The sequence below is a fragment of the Ursus maritimus genome, unplaced genomic scaffold, assembly GCF_017311325.1.
Source record: "Ursus maritimus isolate PB19 unplaced genomic scaffold, ASM1731132v1 scaffold_10, whole genome shotgun sequence".
Taxonomy (NCBI): domain Eukaryota; kingdom Metazoa; phylum Chordata; class Mammalia; order Carnivora; family Ursidae; genus Ursus; species Ursus maritimus.
Genome location: NW_024423344.1, coordinates 37757256 through 37774328, shown reverse-complemented (window position 1 = coordinate 37774328; position 17073 = coordinate 37757256). Strand labels below are relative to the sequence as shown.

Below are 17073 nucleotides of genomic sequence, written 5' to 3'. Positions count from 1 at the left end.
TACAAAACACCAACATCTTGGATTGTACATAATTTAAAGAAATGTCTTAAACACTTTTTGAAACACTGAACAAGAAAAGCAACATTGAACTTCCATACTGATTTTATAAAACTTCTATATAGTACCCTGACTTAAACCCAAGAGCAAAAGTTAAGACTCTCTTCTATTTTGGGTAAACAACTGCATGGTAAACTGGATGGCTTTTCCCCCTGGATTTTATCTGGAAATGGCCTTTTCAATTTTTTTATTTAAAAGAAGGCAGGTTTGGCACTTTTATACTGATGTCACCAATGTTACTATTTCCTGGGATCTCAGGAACATTCATGTTCTTTATAACTGATACACGTGGGCTGGAGCTCCTACCTCAGACTTCTCCAGTTTATTCTGTGCATCAATTTGTGTAACAATCTCATTCATGTTATACCATTATCCCCCCATCACCATTTCTGCAAGAATGTGAACTTTGTCTACAAGGAAAATTAAATCCAGTTCACCGTAATGTTTCCACAAGTATCTTGAGTTCTAGGGACATTATGAATGATTTTCAGGAGACAGGGAGGGGTGGATTTGGAGGTCAGTTCAGGATACACATGGTGAGAGATCCATGAATCTTGGGCTTCTTGTGTGATTGTATTAGATTTAAAATGCCAAGTTCACTTTCTGAAGGACCCACACAGAAGACAAAATATAATGTTGCATAGTGTCTATAAATCAGTTTGTTGTTATATCTCCTAATTAACAATCCTTTTTCAAGGCAATTACATTTTCATCTCTCTTTCATACCAAGTGGTTCCTCTCCCTGATGATTTGCTATCGTCTCCACTGTAGGGCTCACAGAACTTGGAGAGCGGCAGCTTCACATAGTTGTTGAAGATAGGGATCTCCTTGATCCTGGCTGAGCCAGGCCAACACAGTAGGAGCTGGGCGCCGGGGCGGGGGCGGGGGCGGGAGCCTCGCCTCCGGATCTCTCCTGTGATCCTTCCCCAGGCCACATCCCGCAGGTGCCCATATCTTTAAATGGTTGATTTTTGGTAGAGATTGAACATCTGAAACTTCATTACTGAAAGAGACATTTAAACAACCTCCATGTTGCTGTGGCAATAGTTTATGTAAATAATTAAATGCAACAGCATCATAGATACAGTTTGGCATACATATAGATATAGATATAGATATAATGATATTCAGCCTATAGCTTATTTTGGTGTCATTTCTGTTCTCTTTGATTTAATTTCTCCTCGTTTGGGTCATATCTTCATCCTTCTTTGCTTGTCTGGTAATTTCTGATTGAATGCCAGGTAAAATTCAGTTTTACCTTGTTGAGCACTGAATATTTCTACATACCTAAAAATATTCTTGAGGTTTGATTTCAACCCAGCTGGGTTTACTTGAAGTAGTTCGAACCTTACCTAGGGCCAGAGCAAGTGTTGAGTCTTGGGCTAATCTTATTTCACTACTGAAGAAATACCTTTCTTGGTACTCATTGGCCCAAGATTTGTAACATTTTCTGACCTGTGCGGAACACAAACTACTCATTGCTGTTTGAGCTCTGGAGGTTGTTTTTCTCTAAACGTGTTTCAAGTGGTTCTTTTCCCAGCCTCCCGTATTTTCCTTAAACTCGGGTAGATGAGTACCCACCTGCATACCTGAGAGGGATTCTCTACCTATCTCTGAGACTCTTTTCATGTATAGTTTTCTTTTTACCAGGACTCAGCCCTAAAACTTGAGCTGCCTTGATCTACATAGACGCTCATCTTCTCAACTCAGGGTGACAGGCAGGTCACCCTGGAAGCCTGCTGCATGGCTAACAAACTGGGAAACCCACCTGGATGAGTTCCTGCTCTACAACTTCAGTTTGGTTCACTGCAGACTGATGACCCCGGGGCTCTCAGAAGCACTTCATCCAGGCCGTCTGCTTCTATGAGTGCTCCTTGAACCTGTGACCTTGGAGCCAGCAGGTGGACCCCACTGGGCAGGGAGAGCCAACATCTGGCATGCCACTATGCTGGGAAAATTTGAGTGGTAGTGGGCAAAATGCCGCACAGTTTACACTTGCAGAGCCAACTGGCTGGCAGCTGGGACTGGAGTTGGGGGAAAAAACCACTTCCCTGCCAGGGCCTTCTGCCCTCCCCTCCCCCCCCTTCCCTTTTACTGCCGCTCCCTGCTGACCTGTGTGAGAAGACTGGGAGCAACTCCTTGGAGGCGAACCCCAGGTACCGGAACAGTGGGCAGTGTCTGCGGAAGTGGTTCAGGCCTGCTTAGAGCCATTCAAATGTGGCTGGCCCGGCCCTTCACCAGCCCTGCCCCCTTCTGGGAACTCTCCTACACTCTCATGGTCCTCCCTCTGTTTCTGTGCTTTCTTTCCGGAGAGCTCCTTTGGTTTCCACTTACACTCCTTTACTCCCTCCAGCTATGGGCCAGTCCATGCCTGGCAGACTCCTTCCTACAACTCTTCCTTAAAAGGAACAGCCCAGCCAGGGGTTTGGTTGGACATTGAGTGGTTCCTGAATCTTGCACATTTGGTTTTAGACCCCCTCCGCTGCTCTGCTCTGCTTTGCTTTTCCCAGCCTGGGAGGTGGTGGGGGGTTGGGAGTACCAAGGTGACCTTCCTGCTATGGATGGTGAGGCGATAATGTGGGACTCCAGACCCTTCTCAGCAGGTGTATTCCCCAACCCTATTCCTTCGTAGAACTCATGGTGACAGCCCTGCCCTCCAGTCCCACATGGGACCTGCAGTAAAACGGCAGCTGCCCTTAAACAAAACAAAACTTTAAAAAAATTATATATTAAAAAAATTAATAAAAAATACTTTGGCAAATAAGTATTCGGGCCAAGAAGGACCAAAAGCTATTGTGTTGTTCTATTCAAAAGAAAGTTTCATGGTACTTCATATTCGAAAAATTGGGTGAGACTTAGAACCGTAAGTCTCAGTGTTAATCATGATAAACTCAAAAGAAGCTGTGTCCAACTGCCATTTTATCAGATTTTGCATTCAGTAATTTAATGTTAACAAAATAGACTTATTCCAGTGAATACCGATAATTTTAATATTTGTTTTTCCATTCCTGTTTGTATATAATTATAAAATTTTCTTTGATTTACAGTAATAGAAAAATTTAAATCACAGTAACTTCATACCTAGATTTGTGTGCTTAAAACACAGCAAATGATATAATAATTCAAATAAAAACTTTGGCCTATGCTACTTTATTATTGTTGTTACTATTATTCCTACTAAAGGGGTTATAAAATACTTACGTTTGACAAGTCTGATTCAGTAGGCAACTAATTGGTATCAGGAGTAGTGTTGAAGTTCTATAGGCTTATTGGACTCTATGTCAGAAAGCTTAGTCAGTAGGCTATCTAGGAGAGCATACAGTAGAGCACAGGTTTTTCAAATATTAGTGCTCATGAGAATCACCAGAGCCAATCCCCAGGCTCTCGAGTTTCTCATTTAATAAGTTTAGGGTGAGATTCAAGGATGTATTTTTTAAAATTACCTCCCATGTGATTTTGATGCTGTAGTCTGTGCATTTCATGGCGGCACTCTGGTCTAAAAATCAAGATGAACAGGTAAATGGGAATTTGGACTAGAATTGATTATAGTTATAGAGAAGCAAATAAAAAACACACATAACCCAAATTCAGGGATAAGAAAAGCTTGCATGAAGAGTTAATTTGAAGAATGCTTAAGACGTGGTGAGGCAAAAAGATCAGGGTCTTTGTAGGAAATACCATAGTGATAGAGACGACTGGAGGTAAGGGCAAGCATGACATACTTAGGAAACAACAAATTATTAAATATAACTGGAGATTCGTAAGCTGATTACACACTACGCAAATAGATTGTTAACAAAGAGAGCAATGTATTACAGAGGAATCAATATACTCTTAACCCTGTATTCACCAGTAACGGGTGAGTGTAAATTCCTTACATAAATCTTTTTAATTGTGACCATATCCCTTAATAGATATTTGGATTACAAAAAGAGAATATTCTCTTTTTGCTGTAATCCACAATTACTTGAAACTTTTTTTCATGTACAGATGGAGAGTTTAAGTGCACTCGTCATCTTCTAAAACCAAATATACTTATTTTTTTCTGGCCATTTTCCATAGGTATTGTAACATTTAAGGTTTTCAAAATAGTCTACCCAAATATTTTCCAGTACTTGAGATCATACTCTACATAATTTCTATTTTCATTTAGTCAATTAGAATTGACCAGATTTTGTTATACACTATAGACATGGCAGAGAGATTTTTAAAAGCTTAACACCTATGTATGATACAGTACCATTTTCTATTCTTTCTCCACAGAAAGGACATGTCTAATGCATGGAATTGTGCCTAGAAGCCAATGTTCATTACATTCTGGATTCTATCTGTTCCTAGAGATAACTAGATCTCAGATATGATAAATCAAGCTCTTTCCAACTCAGGCTTCTAGTTATCATTAAGCAACACTTATCACTTAGCCCCATAGGGAGGACATAGTGTTGGCCCTTCATTCCTGGCACAAATGAAAGTAAACCATGAAAAATATAAGTTGTCCTATATACATAGTACCTGAGTTAATAGAAAATTTAAAGACCACACTCCTGAGTAATGTTCTGCTGTAATTTCAGTATACTATTCATATGTTTATAAATGAACAATCTACCATCTGGATCTCTAGCATTTCTGGCTACTTTAAAATATAGATCTCATAAAGGTTAAAGTAGTTATTAGTTCTTCTGGTGAGGGTCCATGTCCTCTCCCAGCATTGTTGGTATCCTATCAACCTGTGTGTTGTCCTATCAACGTGATAACGCAGTCCATTGTACCGTTTTATTTTATTTCCATACCGACCACCAGTCATGACTAGTCTTAGAGCTCCCGTTAATGCACATATTAAGATTAGCAAACTGTTTTCAACACCATGACAGGCCTTTCTTATTTTAATTTTGGTGTGATTCTGAATTTGGTTCCTAATGCTCCTGCTTGGCCTCTTGGAGCTAGTCCTAATTAAACTACCATATATATTTTTGTCAATGGGAATTAAGGGATTGTGTGTAATTTGAAAGTATAAAATGCACCTCAAATTAGGGTTTGCCTTATGAAATTGTCCTTTGGGCAGTGAGGCTGGATATAATCCACTCGTCATTGTGTGCAGCTCTTTGACCTCAAGGAATTCTTCTTAAGCCATCTTCAGGCACTTTATTTCTTGATGATACTAAGTATAATCCTTTAATACAATAACGGTTTGCTGAATTTGATAGCAATATTTCATTGCTTAGCTTACTTTGGATTGCTTGACCACCATTGTGTCACCTATTTCAGCAACACAGGTGTCTGGTACTAATCACCTAAAGTCTCCTTCTGTGCCAACTACTAGGTCTTAATTCTACCTCTAGATTTCCATAAGAATTCCCATAACTAAGTACCCCATACTGGTAATGTCCAATCATCTAAGGTCCATTTGCCAGTTGGTATCTCAAGACATTGGTATCTAGTCCAAAAATCTATAAATAGTCTAGCACTTTCCTGAGGATGTATATCTATACTGCTCAATACTGGGGCACTCAGTTGTACCTATGGTTTAAATTTACAATTTATTCCCACCTTCCTTCATGGGAACTTGGCCAAGTATAGGGCTTACTTTCACTGATTTCTAAACAAGAGCATGATCTCCAATACAGGGACTAACGTAAGTAATCAACAAGCCTTTTTTCCTTTGTTACAAGGAAAAATGTGGCTCAAACCATGAACCAATATAAGCAGGAAGATCTAGGGATCTTCATCACTGACCCTGAAATAACTGAAGCAGGCTTTTCATAAAGGGCATGGACATTTGTCAGATGATCTTGGATCTTGAAGTGCTGCCTCTTCATTCAAATATTTCTCTGATGCTTCACATGACATAATAGGTTTTTCTGTTCTCAGGGTTTTCTGATGTCCTTTTATGTTAAAATAGCCTCTTTGTATGCCCAGTCACAGCTACCAACTGTCTTTCCAAATGACCCTATTGAGTGGCTACGATAGGCGTATTTCAAATCCAAAATTCAATCTTTACTAAGGTGTAATTTTCAATTTCTACCAAGGTTCCATTCTTTACTCTTTAATTTCAGAAACTTTTAAAATTATTATTTTTTTTTAAAGATTTTATTTATTTATTCTACAGAGATAGAGACAGCCAGCGAGAGAGGGAACACAAGCAGGGGGAGTGGGAGAGGAAGAAGCAGGCTCATAGCGGAAGAGCCTGATGTGGGGCTTGATCCCGGATCGCCAGGATCACGCCCTGAGCCGAAGGCAGACGCTTAACCGCTGTGCCACCCAGGCGCCCCATCAGAAACTTTTAAAATTATTTGAGCGTTTGGATCACAAGGCCCTACAAGCAATGTGTAAGCCACAATCCTTTTAAATCTTTTAATAGTTATTCATTTTCAGGCCCCATTCAAATGCAGATTTCATTCATATACAAGTTTCAGGACTTTGTGCATAGGGTCCAGCATTATCACTAAATAAGAGATGTGATTCACCAGAACACAAACTGTCCCATTAGTTTCTGTATTCTTATTCTGTTGTGGGGGTCAGTAAAAAATAGTAATCTATTTCTCATAATTGGGAGGACACTCCAAGCTCATTATAATTCTCCAATATCTCACAGACTCTGCTGGATCTTAAATTTTGTCTGCTTAAATCAACCAGTCTTTATTTGTCACATGGGTGACGTCACTACTGTACTACTGTCCTACCTTCCTGTCTGAGGAAGAATTATCATTACATTTTCAACTCAATGCATCAATTGAGTCTAATGACTCTAAAGCCTAAGTGCTTATGTACTACTTTATGACAGTATGCCAGTGAATTAAATGTTCCTTTGGGAGAAAAATGGGAAAGCGTTCTGAAGTCCGCTCCACATAAATGCAGATAATGTTTGACTACATTACAAAAAAGGGATGGGTAAGAAGGGGCTAGTCAAATCGTTATACTGTATCAATAATCCTTGTCTTGTTGCATTTCTTGTTATATAGGCTTTACCATATCTGTTCCAGACAAATGTCTCAGGGAAATTGTCTCGTTTGGTCCCAATAGCCTTACCGTTTGTCTCCATGAACTGACTGCCTCGTGTATCTACAAGATGGAGTTGTTAAAAAGTTAGTAGAAGTCAACACTCTCATTTCAATTTCTTTCTTAACCGGGGGAATAATCTCTTGTTGTCCTTCTAGAATTCTATATCAGGTAATATTTATTATAGAAGATAGCCAGAGAAATTCCAAAGGTTTCCAAATGCCCAATTTTAATCAGGTCAAGGGTGAATTTGGCTCATCTCCAATTTAAAAATGGTACATTTGGGGGGTGCCTGGGTGGCTTAGTTGTTAAGTGTCTGCCTTCAGCTCAGGGCGTGATCCCGGCAGTCTGGGATCGAGCCCCACATCAGGCTCCTCTGCTGGGAGTCTGCTTCTTCCTCTCCCACTCCCCCTGCTTGTGTTCCCTCTCTCACTGGCTGTCTTTCTCTCTGTCAAATAAATAAATAAAAATCTTTAAAAAAATGGTATATTTGGACCTCTCCTTTTGCACATAATACAATCTCAATTATACTTTAATGTAATGGTGACATAACACAAAATATATTTTCCTGTCACATGCTTCAATTTTCCACCAGAGCATATCCATACTGCCACATTTTGTCTTTGGGCCTTTTCTCTCTATTTCCAGTGGATACTTCACATTTACTGCCTATATCCAGTCATCTCCAATTTCGCATATTCCTCATAAACATTTTTCACATACCATTGTCTAAGACCTTGCCTTGTCCTCTCAGATACTGTGCTGGAAAATCCCTGTCTTTCAGTTACTAGTTCTCAGACTGTTTTCTATTAAACAAGGAGGGGGGGGAATTTAGCCCCTCATCAACTCTTTTGTCTAATTTGTGATTCTCAGAATGGAATTTTAATTAATCCAAGGTAGAATATGTGAAGCAAATCTTATGGCTAGAGTTGAAGCTGGCTTTCAACCACTCAACCATTGATGATATGCCACCAGTTCTTAGTAGCAATGCTGCCAATTTTCTTTCTTTTATTTTTAATCCATTTTCCAATAGCCATCTAAACAATTTCACCTGGTTTTTTAGTCCTTCCTCCTTTTCTTTATTTTCACTTTAATGCCCCCTTTCTAAGAAGGAGGTTGCTGCAGTGGGGATAGTACCAATTTTTACTGATCATCTAAGACATGTATACTGGCTACCCCTGTGTATTTTTTTGCCACACTCAAAGCTAGGCTACATAAGTACCAGAGAACGGCAAACGTGATTTGTATCAATAGTATCAAGTTAGGGATTCTCTTTTCTTTTCTTTCTTTCTTTCTGTCTTTTTTCTTTTTCTTTTTTTTTTTTTTTGAGAGAGAAAGAGTGAGAGAGAGAGCATGAGAGTGTGAGTGGGGTGGGAGTGGCAAAGGGAGAGGAAGGAGAGAATCTTAAGTGGGTGTGGAGTCCTATGCAGGACTTGATCTCACCACTCTTGAGATCTTGATCCAAGCAGAAATCAAGCTGCTTAACTGACAGCCACCTAGCGCCCCAGGAGTCCCTCCTATTATCACATTGTTGATAGAGTTTTGCCTCCGTCCTTAACATTTCCAATGCTACGGAGAGAGTGAGTTATGTTTTTGTTGGAGAAGGAATAGAGAAGTTTGGCTATCTCAGGCTCAATTTGCTAGATTTCCACGGTACCCATTGCAACTAGTTAATTGTAATATAATAAGGATCCCTTTATTAGTTCTTTAAACACTGTTTATGTGTATTTTTAGTTGCACTGTGTAGTAGATCTCATAATTTTTGTTTTTATATTGAAATGAATTTTAAAGTATCTACCCACATTGCTTGTGAATATCAACAGTGTCCAACCACATGCTTCATTAAATTGTCCTTATCAATTGCCCTTGGAATGGCCAACTAGATTTTCTCTCATGCCTCACTACCACAATCTATAATAGTATATACACTCTTATTAACATGCGTAAGAATTTCTCTGGGTATGTTCCAAAAAATAAGATTCCTGGATCATAGTGTTCACATGCTTAATTTGACCAAATACTGCCAGATGGCTTTCCAGAATGATTGCATTAGCCTTTTTCACTGCCAGCAGTGCATGAAGCTTCCATATTCCATACCCTGACAATACTGGCATTATCCAACTTAATAATTTTGCCAATCTGAGAAATGCAAAGTATAGAGCAACATTGTTTTAAAATAGCATTAATTAGTGAATGGGTTTAAGCATATATTTTTGTTTTACATTTTGCCTTTATTATTTTATGAATTAGTTTTTTGTTTTGTTTTGTTTTTGTTTTTTACTTATTCTCTCTTGGCTCCTCCTTTTCTGTGTTGGTTTTAGGAGTTTTAATATAATCTAGATATTAGCCCTTGTTGGTTTTAGATATTGCAAGTATCTTCTCTGTCATTTGTCAATTAACTCTATCTTGCAATCATTGAATAGAAAGCCTTAATTTTCATTTAATCATCTATAAATTGTATTCTTCATGGTTTGTACCCTCAGGTTCTTATTTAAGAAATGATATTTCAAAAGAGTTTAACTTGTATGTTTGTGACTGTTTATCATATAAATATTAAAATAATGTTATGGAGTTCTTTATTTCCAGCTGGAATTTGGATTGAGATTGCACTGAATTTATAAATTTATGTTAGAAAAATTAATAAATTTATGTTAAGTCATCCAAACCAATAAAACAGGAAATATTTTCAAGTCTTCTCCATTACTTTCTGTGTAACTCTTAATATAGTTATTTCTCACTTATTTCTCTTTTTAGATCTTATTTCTTTCATAAGATCCTTTTTAAGTTAATTCCTACGTATCTTAGTTTTTGTTGTTCATGTGTTATTTATATTTTCTAGTTGGCTATTACTGGTTTGACAAACATAATTGGTTTCTGTAATTTGATCTTCTGTCAGCCTTTTTTAACGGTCTTATTTGTTTTCTGGTTTTATCAGTTTTCTTTGTCAAAGATGAGTGGCAAAGGGGGTGTCTGGCTGGCTCAGTCAGTAGAGCACACCGCTCTTGATCTCAGGGTTGTAAGTTCAAGCCCCATGCTGGGTGTAGAGATTACTTAAAAATAAAAACTTAAAAAAAAAAGTTGAGTGGCAATGAACCCCAAGGCTAAGAGCACCAGGCACTCCAGACTATACTCAGCCATGTCTCTGAACAGTATGAACCATAAAGCAAAAAGCACTTAGAAAAATAAAAATAAAAACTAGAAATATTACACTGTAATTCATCAGCTCTCAAGTAAAAGTTAGTTCTTTCCACAGGAGTCTTTTATTCCACCCTGATATTTTCATGCCAACACAAAAATGGGTGTTTTGAGTTTAGGGGAAAGATGTAAGAACAGAACCTAAAGTTTCTTCTCCAAACTATGTCTTCACTGCTGGTCTGGGGGTGCTCTGTCACCAGCTGCCACCATTCCACACAGGTTCTGGACAGTCCTTGATCTACTTTGCAATTTCTCAGTGCTTATATTTAATATTCAGATCCATGCTTCTATCTCACTTCTGTAGTTGACTTAGGACGCTATTGAGGAAAGCAGTCAATAGTTCACGCTAACTTACCATTTATGATGAAGAGGAAGACCTTATGCTTGAACTTTCCACGGATTCTTCATACTTGTGTGAAGATTTAAAAACTGTGAAAGATGAAATGTATTGTTAATATAACTACAAAATGGTCTTAGTTTATTTAATGATTGATTAAAAGTAAGCAAATTTATTGTTAGGTATTTGCAAGCTTAACTATCAGGAAAAAAGTAATGCATGACATTTTGCTTCTCCTTTAAGAAATCTTTCCAGATTTTCAATTCTGGATTAAGCTGCCCCAATAGAATATTATGTTTAGCCTAATTATATGTCTATTGCCTTGGATTCAGATTGCCAATTGTTAAATATTTCAATGTCAATATTTCTTTAGGGCAGTGATTGTATGTGTCTCTGTATACCAAGACCTGAGAACAAAGCCTAGCAGGGAAAGGCATATATGTGCATATGTATATATGCATGTATATATGTTTGTAATGTATGAGTAACATAAACTATGACCACACATTTCCTGATGAGAACAAGAAAAATTCATATTTGGAATATCTTATAAAATGTTACAATGCATTATTACAATGATTAGGAGTGATAAATCTTATTAATTGCATTAGATCCTGGCTCTGCTAGTTACTTAGAAACTACATGATGTGGGTCAATAGAATTCACCTCCCTTTTAGGTTCTTCGTTTATAAAAAGCATAAGGATAACACCTACTTGGTACACTGTGTATGTGCTAACTTATAACAACAACTCAGTATAGATGGGCTTCTGTAAAACAACGCTTCACAAATGTCAATGTCACATAAAAATAACAGCCGAAGAATTTTTCTAGATTTAAAGAAGACTAAAGACCCATGAAAACTTATCACAATTCATGTTTGTTTCTTGTATCCCACATTTTTAAAAATAGTTAAAGAGGACACTTTGAGATTCTGAGGACAACTGAGGAAATTTTAATACTGATTTCCTATTAGAAAATAATTACTATTTAATGATGAATATTGTATTAACCAAGATGATATTTACATTTCCCTCAGTTTGAAGTTTATACAGAGGCTTCTTCCTGCCTCTAGGCCGCTGACCTACCTCATATTCCAGGCCCTTAGAGAATCCAGATGCTCTAACCAAAGAGATCCCTCCCTTCCCTTTCTTTAGAGGATTTACTTTAGAAAACTTGTAATTGCAAATTCTTTTTCTGTTTCTTTGAGATGTAAATCTTTTTAAAACCTCTTGTCAGTTTTACAAACCAGGACTGTCTTTCTCAAGGACCTTGGAGCCATCCCTTTGAAATGTAATCATCAAGGAAGGTAGAGCTCCTATCTCCCAGTCTCTGTGGGGGAGTAGGCAGGCGCCTAACTTTGGTGGGTGTCTTGCTTCAAGCTATAAAACTATGTCCTGTCATGAAGATAAGAGAGTTTACTTTTCCTTTTGGTAAGGCCAATTAGCAAACAGAGAAGGCCTCCCTCAGCTCTTAAAAACTCCAGTTTTTTTTCTTTCAGTGGAGTTGAATTCTGATTGTGTTCTGGTCTCTCTCTACTATTGCAACAACCTTGAATAATTTTTTCTTACCCTCTTTACTTTTGACTGGTGTAATTTTTGCTTTAGTAGTATTAGCATTAAAATTTGAGTTTGGTAATTGTATTTTGACCATGTAGGACAATGTCCTTGTTATTAAGAGATACTTTAAGTCTTTAGGGGCAAAATATCAAATAATATACAACTAACCAGTGGTTTAGTGAAATGGCAGTGTGTATGTATGTGCAGAGGTAAGACCAAAAACAAGAGCCAGGATGAGGGAGGGAGGGAAAGAAGGAGAGAGTTAGAGAGGAAGGGAGGGAGAGAGGAGGGGTAAGGGAGGGAGCAAAGGGGGTAGGGATGGGAAGAGGAGAGGGGGAAGGGGAGAGAGAGGGGAGGGGGAGAGAGAGGGGTTGGTTAATTAATGAGTACAGGGTGAAATAGAGTAGACACAGGCTTTATGAGACCTGTATATAACCTATTACCACATCTGCTATAGTGATTCTTGGGGCATAGTCTGCAAGTGATTAATTATAGGAAAAGCTTTGTTTCTATTTAGGAGTTCACTTTTCATGTTTTTTTTTTCTGATAGAAAAAATAAACTGATCCAACATACGTCTAAGTATTGTAGTATATTATTGTGTTACCTTTAATCTGTACCTCGGGGTGGTTAATTAACATTTGAAATACATTAGTAGGATCAACATAACAGATTTGTTTCCTGGGCACATCAAATACCATCACTGATCTGTACCACAGAGTGTGCCAATTAACCTGAAATATTAGAAAGTTTTCACTGGTGAAATAAATGGTTCAAGAAAAGTGGCTGGGATTCACGGTTCTTGTTTTTATGGGTCTCAGTTTTGTAGGACTCACTCTTATTATATGAATGAGCTATAAGAAACTGGAAAACAGAACATTCTAGTACCTCTGAGTGGGGCTCAGACTCTAAATCCTGTTAGTGCTGGTTTTTCCCCTAGTGCACAGAGGACACTGTCTCTCACTCTGATTTATGCTTCTGGATAAAATGTTGGCCTTTCTATTTGTAGTAGTGATGTCCACAATAGCCAAACTATGGAAAGAGCCCAGATGTCCATCAACAGATGAATGGATAAAGAAGTTGTGGTATACACACACACACACACACACACACACACACACACACAATGGAATATCAGTCATCAAAAAAAAAAAAGAAATCTTAACCATGTCATTTTTGCAATGACATGGATGGAACTGAAGGGTATTATGCTAAGCGAAATAAGTCAATCAGAGAAAGACAATTATCATATGGTTTCACTCATACGTGGAATTGAAGAAACAAAACAGAGGATCACAGGGGAAGGGAGGGAAAAACAAAAGAAGATGAAAGCAGAGAGGGAGACAAACCATAAGAGACTCTTAACTATAGGAAACAGAAGGTTGCTTGAAGGGAGGTAGGTGGGGGGATGGGGTAACTGGGTGATGGGCATTACGGAGGGCACGTGGTGTAATGAGCACTGGTGTTATATGCAACTGATGAATCACTGAACTCTACATCTGAAACTAATAAAAAAAAAGTAATGGCCTTTCATTAAATCTACTAAAATACAGGTGTAATGCATTGTTGGCAGAATTTGGTCTAAGATTTGCTTTTATTATCACAAACTGCATGTTAGTGAAGTTGGGAAATTATCTCCAGATACCCGATCACTACAAGGGACTGATATTTACCAAAACTTGACAACTGTGAGTCAGCACTAGATTGACTTAGATGGTTTAGTTTGCAATGGTTCATAACAGTGTTGTGAGAATTGAAAAAAAATAAATGCTGCTCATAATATTACTTTTTTTTAAGAATTCAATAAATTTCAGATATTATTTTATGCTAACATTAAAGATATTTGCTACTTCATACAAGAAACCTTGATACTTGTGAAAAAATTCAGTCCTTTCACCAAAACAAACTTTTTAGTAATACACTTTATCAGTCATTGTTTCTGCAGAAAGCAGAATTCCCCCGGATGGACCAACAGAAGGGATCATTTACTGATTTGCAGGTAGGGTTAGGAGAAGATTAAAGACATCATGAAATATCCAGAGAAAAGCAACCATGGCATGCTATTCTAACTCCAAGTCTATAGTGCGAAGAGAAGAAAACAGTGTCATAAGAACGTACTAAGAAGTAGACGTGAAGAGCTATACTCCTGGTGGGGAAATAACTACTACCTGAGAGTTTGTGCAGAAACAGAGAGAATAGGGAAGAAATGGCTGCCCTTCCCATCCTCTGAACTCCTGTCAATAACTTCCATAGTCTAAATAAAACAGGAAGCCAGAAGGCAATGGAGCCCAGATGACGTGGCCCATGTGGCTTATTCTCCAGGCCCAACCAGCAAGGCAAGGCAAGATGGATAATATATATACAGCAATTGAAAGATAAGCAGCCACATACTTTTACTGTCATGTGCAAATTATATGAAGTAGGGTCAAAAAAGTCTAAACAGATGGCAAACTATATAAGCTATTTTCTAATATTTTTGTTTTGTTTAACAGTAACACAACTAATATAACACCAGTATGACTGACTGGTAATTAATGTTTTGTGACACATAGGTTAGTTCAAGCCTCACCCCAAACTGTTATGTACCTCACATATTTGTAAATACTGTTTTCATGCACCAAGGCTCTAAATTTCTAGGGCTATATAAATATCTTTATTGATGTGGACATTTTTTTTTCTTTAGTGTCTCGTTTTACAATGTCTGGTATTTCTCTAAAAAAAACGAGTTCTCATTTGACAGGTGGTAAAAATAAATGCTTCATTTGCCGTGACATTAAAATAAGAAAAGTTCTTTGTTGTTATTTTCTGTCACTGTTTCTACATCAGGGCTTTTTTTTTTTTAATCCTAGTCAACATGCCCTGGGAATGTAATAGGTTTTATGGTTCTATTTTCCTAAAATTCAACCTGTGGGAATTAATATTTTATATAGATTTGTATTGGTTACAGAGAAATAGGAGGTAGTACACTTAGGGAAGGCACATTAGCCACAAATAGATAGAGCACCCCACCAAATGGCATATCTGTTCTGTACTGGATCTTGCTAACTGTATTTTTAGAGCATGTTTTAACCATGATAGTGTAATGCACCAGTTTGAGTATGATTGAATGTTAGAAAGGGCAAGGAGAAAAAAAAAAATTCAACATTTAAGGGATGTAAATGCAGTTTTTCACTGTAGACAAGAAAATAAAATGTAGACATTTAAGAAATGGGATTTCTAACCCTGAAATGATTTTTTAAATATGTTTTTGTTTGAATGACAGAGGACTGAAAATTTTACCTTGTTGGGTGATGGATATTTTTGAATTCTTTTAAATATATTAAGCTTTGTACCAAGATGTCATTAAATCATTCTCAAACAGTTTGATCCTTTCTGGCTTGTTTTTAAAATTTGGTAGGCATTACAATAGCAGTGTTGAGTCTATAGCCAATTATTCTCCACTTCTGAGGCAAAACTCTTCTGAACGCTTTTGTGAGGCTCAGTGATTCAAGGTTTGCAGAATGGTTGGTGGGAACAGGCACTATTTTCACTCTTATGTGAATACTGAGTATATTCTTTCCATGCATCAGATCATTAGGGCCTTCCCTATGTGTTCTAGACATTCTTCTGCTGAATATTTGGAAAGGACCATTTGTATGTTTCCAGAACTCCTTCTCCATGCAAGTCTCTCTGGTATGTTGTTCACTGAACTCCTATCACTTCACTGTCCTTGAACATTCAGGCACTCTTCTCAGCTCAGGAAGCTCGATGGACTTCATCTGAATTAACCATCCCTGTTCCACAGCTTGGAAATGCTCATGAGGTAGTAAGTTCTGGCAATAGAAGGACTCACATTATTTGTTTTCTATCAGAGATCATTGTCCTTCGTTGTTTCATGTTTAGTGTCTTGAAAGATGTTGGTTCACATATATTGTCTGTTTTATTATCCTACATGGGAGGATATATATTTTATATCAGTCTGGTCAGAAGCAGAAGTCCCTAAATAGCATATTTAAAATCTATTTTCTGGGGTGCCTGGGTGGCTCAGTGGTTGAGCATCTGCCTTTGGCTCAGGTCATGATCCTGGAATCCTGGGATCGAGCCCCACATCAGGCTCCTCCGCTGGGAGCCTGTTTCTTCCTCTCCTATGCCTCCTGCCTGTGTTGCCTCTCTTGCTGGCTGTCTCTCTCTCTGTCAAATGAATAAATAAAATATTAAAAAAAATAAAATCTATTTTCTAATTGTTTCCTGCTAAAATATGGAAACACAATTTTTTTTTTTTTGGTAGATTGTCCTTGTGTCCTGGGATCTTCCTAAATTCATGTCTAAGTTCTAATATTTGCTTCTGATTTTAGGGGAAAGTTCATTATTTCATCATTTAACAAAACAGTAGCTGTTGTATTTTCACAGTGCTCTTTGCTAGGTTGAGTAAGTTACCTTCTCTCCCTAGTTTTCTGAGAGTTTAATTTGTATCATTAACATTTGGTGTCGTATTATATTGAGTATTTCTCTGAACATTTAAGAAGATCATAAGGTCTTTGTCCTTTAATCTATTATGTTTAATCTATTATTAAGTTACATTAATTGGTTTTCAAACAGTAAACAAATCTCGAATTTCTAGAATACATCCCACTTTTTCAAAATGTATTATCACTTCTGGAAAGGATTCAACTTTCCAATATTTTGTTGGAAGTTTTTATATACATGTTCATGAGAGATATTGGCTGGTTATTTCTCTTTTTGTCCTTTTATTTCTTTTTTCTCTTTGTTTTCTTTTCTTTCCTTTTTTTTTTTTTTTTTTTGAGAGAGAGAGAGAGAGAGTGTGAGCAGAGGGGAGGGGCAGAGGGAGAGGGAAAGAGAATCCCAAGCAGGCTCCACACCCAGCATGTAGCCCAACATTGGGCTAGACCTCATGACCCTGAGTCAGATCATGACCTGAGCTGAAATCGAGTTG

General features: G+C 37.6%; 1 pseudogene; it reads right to left on the bottom strand.

Annotated features, from left to right (window-relative positions):
- Window positions 1-244: 244 nt before the first annotated feature.
- LOC103677662 overlaps window positions 245-17073 on the bottom strand; it is a 104744-nt pseudogene continuing 87915 nt past the window's right edge.